The sequence below is a fragment of the Solanum pennellii genome, chromosome 2 (genome assembly GCF_001406875.1).
Source record: "Solanum pennellii chromosome 2, SPENNV200".
Taxonomy (NCBI): Eukaryota; Viridiplantae; Streptophyta; class Magnoliopsida; order Solanales; family Solanaceae; genus Solanum; species Solanum pennellii.
Window position 1 is genome coordinate 1,311,979 of NC_028638.1, and position 4,363 is coordinate 1,316,341.

Below are 4,363 nucleotides of genomic sequence, written 5' to 3' on the forward strand. Positions count from 1 at the left end.
TTCAACACTGTTTGGACTTGCTCAACATCAGAAGCTGTTAATTGCCCTGCGGGGCAACTCTGAGGAAGAGGGGGAGGCCTGGCACTATCATAGTGCGTCTGAAGAATCTGTTCGGAGAATTCAAGTCAAGGTGGAGATTTGTTGAATGCCTTGAATCGGACCCGTTACAGCAGAAAGAACGGGGGTCTCGCTGCCCGGTCAGCGAGTCGGGGGGTCCAGGGGGGCGACGCGCCCCCTGGCCTGGGGGTCCGGGGGGGCGGAGATGCCCCCGGCCCGACGGTATACAATGTTGTTGTATTGGGCCCTTAATTATTTGTCAATTCTGTATTTTGGGCCCAAGCCTGTTAGGGCGTAGCTTAGCACTATATATAGACGCTATGGCAAACCCTATTCTGTAATTCTGTTCTTGCCTCTCCATAATAAAACTGCTCCCCCTCTTCCCGTGGACGTAGCCAATTTATTGGTGAACCACGTAAATCTGTTGTCTTGTTTTTTGCGTTTATATTTTCTCGTATTATCTCGAATTCCGCATAACACTTTGGAAGTAGGTTGGGGTTTCTGTTTCAGGTATTGCCAAGTGATATCTTAATTCATGTACTACAGGAGTTGTAACTTTATCTTAAAAGACTAGCATATATGAGCAGGACTATCAACAGTCAAAAGAGCTTACTGCCACATTAGTGTTCACGGGGATACTGGTACATGAATCTGCTCCTTTCCTTTTTTTGTTTCAAAATGTTGTTGCTTTTTGGGTTCCCTAGTAACACAAAATTTATAATGCTTTGCTCTACTTCATGTTTTTAGCAAAGATGTGGGTTAGGCTTGCTTGTCAAAAAATAATGGAAAATCATAAAAAAATATCCCTCGACTTTGTTTTATTACTTAACTATGCCCTTATCATTAAAATTGAGTTATTTTTACCCCTGCTATTACTAATTTCATCATTTGTGCCCCTCAAATGGATAGAAAACCCAAATCAATTAAAATTACCCAATTTTAACTCTATTCAACTTACCTAATAATATATCCCAATTTTGTTCATCTTCGTTTCTGTTCATCTTCTATTGGACGAGTAATGATTTTTTTTTTGAGGTTAAATCAGGTATATTCTGCATTTTTCTCTGCTGGCATGGGTGGTACACCATGGGTTATCATGTCAGAGGTATTTATTTAGTATTTATATTAGGAATGAGTTGACATAGATCAATTAGAAACTGACTCTGTCTTCATTCATTCAGATATTTCCTATTAACATCAAGGGACAAGGTGGAACTTTAGTGACATTAGCTAATTGGTTTAGCTCCTGGATTGTCACTTATTCTTTCAACTTCGTCTTTCAATGAAGCTCAGCAGGTTATTCACTTTCACTCTTCTCTCGTCCTCATTCGTATTTGATTGATCGGGCAGGGAGCCTAAAACACAATTAATTTAACTTTGCCAGGTGTATTTTTTGTATTTGCAATTTTTTGTGCTTCAATTGTTTTGTTTGTTGCAAAACTGGTACCTGAGACGAAGGGACGAACATTAGAAGAAATTCAAGCATCAATGATATTATTACAATGATGAATCATGTATCATATGTATCACACATTGCTACTGCCCATTTGGTTTCTTCAAATTTGTAGTCCTTTATTTGTCTTTTCAATAATACTCATCAATTATTTATTTCTTGTTGGACTTTCCCGTGTCTACTCAAACATTATATGATCTATTAAACACATCCTACATTTATACCATTTTAATAACTAGTTTTGATTGAACATGTGTTAGCACGTTAATATCAAATCACATACTACATTTTGTTCAGATAAGTGTCAAAAGTAAATATAAACTATTCACTTTTTTTTTAGTTTCATATCTAAACTATTGATAGTGTGAGTTTGATACTTAAACTATTACTTTTTAGTTTGAGAAACACACCTCAGTGGTATGTATAGTGCATTCTCTCTTTTATATGAAAAAACTTTGACACATGAATTTCACATAGATAAAATATTTTATCTAGATAAAAATTAAATAATAAAAATTTCATATTTATTAAAAATTAAAGATAACTATCCATACAAAAAATTAAATTATTTTTCCTATCTCACTTCACCACCTCCTCCACGTACCCCCTTCCCCACGACAACACCATCCTTTTTTTAAAAAAAAATCATTTATAAAATATTTTTAAAAATTTCATATTTCATCCTTCCCCCCTCCCCCTCTCCACGATAGAAATTGATATTATTTTATTTTGAAAAATCTACCTCATCTTATTTAATGTTCCACTCCTAATTTTTATTTTCTTACACTTTTCTTATTTTGTGTTAGATATGCACGTACATATATTTTTAGAAAAAAATTCTACTGGTGTATCGAATATAACATAAACAAGTAAAAAATATAAAAAGTCTTGTGGAGGCAAGTAAAAAATATTTTCGATATGTATATCTAAACACTAGGAAAAAAATTAAAAGCGGAGGGTTAAATGGGATGGGTAGAATTATACTTTTATAAAAGAAATTTAAACAAAATAAAAAACATTAAAAATGGTGTGAGTTAAGAAAAATATTTTACATTTTATTTTATAAAGAAAATTTTGTTTTTTTATAATAGTTTTTAATTTTAAATTTTAACTAATACTAATAATTTATTTGTTTTTTGTCAAGGTTGAATATTTTGTCCCATGGATTGTGATGTGAAAATTTTTTAAAATAAAAGACAGAGAGTGTATTACACATACCATGATGAGAGTGGTATAAAAGAGAGGTGTGTTCCTCAAACTAAAAAGTGATACTTTAGGTATGAAACTCAAACTTTTAATAGTTTAGGTATGAAATTCAAAAGAAGGTATAGTTTACGTGTGTTTTGTGTTTTCGACACTTATCTCTTTTTTTAAAAAATAATGTCAATATTATCAAAAAAAATTTAATCAAATAATTATAAATCAAATAATAAAGTATAACTTCCTATGAATAATGAAGGTGTACTTTCTTATATTACCAATTGCGTGCACATTAAATTTGTGAAATCAATATCCAAAAACATCTGTATTTATTTATAGGTTGAGCCCATTGGTGACCCCTTAAATGTGACACTACATTTCACTTAGACATTTTGACTGAGTTCTGTTCATTTTTTAGAGACCTTTTATAGAGTCACTGTGTCATTTTGACTTTTTTATTACTATCACCGAAATATATAAGTGTGTGTAACACACTTGCTGATGATGTGTCAAAGTGCTGAATCAAACAAAGACAAGTAGATATATAAAAATAAACTTCAAATAATGACTTTTAAGTAGAAAAAATTGTCATGGATTTGATGACATGTATCATTTTAAATTCAAACAGAAAATAGTCAAATGCCCCCTTATGCATTTTAAAAATGGAATATATAGCCCCCTAAAAGATCACATCCAGATTTATAAAGTGAATACACTCGCCTGCCACGTCATATATATTAATTTTTAATAAGAAATTTACTATCTCTTTCTTTGTTATATTTTTCTTTTAGATTTTTTTATCTCTCTCTTTCCAGCCCCTTTCTTCTTCTTGTTTTTTTTTTGGCCATTGAAGAGAAATTTTCTAAGTTTTACTTATGGTAGTTTTAAGCTTATATTTATGTAATATACAGTATTTCAAGTTTTATTGTTAAAAGGTAAATTTAGAAATCTTTGATAATCTTCCGCTTTTGCAATTGATTAATCTTTTTTCCACCATTTTCATTTTCTTACAAACATCAAAAGTTTACCAATTTTGAATGATAAAATTTAGCGATAATTTTATTCTAACAATTTCATCCACTATTTGATTGATATTCGAGCTATTTTCATGGATGAATTTGTCGAATTCTTCAATTTGAGGTAATGGATACATAATAATGGATCTTTTCAGTTTTATTTTCATATTCACATATAGGTTTTGATGACAACCAAAAATTCTTTCTGAACTTGAATATAAATTATCAAACTAGGGCACCAAAAGATCAAGATAAGAATTTGATAACCCATTTGGCCATGTGGTTAAGCATGATGATTATCAATTTTAATAATATTAATAAAGAGTTGATTTTCAAAATTTCCTAATTTCATGCATAGATTGAATAATCAAATTCTAGAATCAAGGAGAAGAATGAAATTCTATGGTGAATCCAAGTTTAGAGTAGGTGAGTGATGGAGAGATTTGGTTTATGTTGTTATAAAGAAGAAAGGAAATAAATAAGAAAAAAAGAAAAATTAAAAATACACATATTTATGAAAAGAAATTTTTAAAAATAAAATTTTATTATTTGTTTTGATCCTCACTCTCTTTAAGACAGTGGGATACACTCACTGTGCCACATAAACATTTAGGCAGTAAATTATATCAATTTTAAA

The 4,363-nt window shown here is 30.9% G+C and overlaps 1 pseudogene; it reads left to right on the plus strand.

Moving 5' to 3' along the window:
- LOC107009428 overlaps nucleotides 1-1,677 on the plus strand; it is a 14,612-nt pseudogene extending 12,935 nt beyond the window's left edge.
- Nucleotides 1,678-4,363: the final 2,686 nt, after the last annotated feature.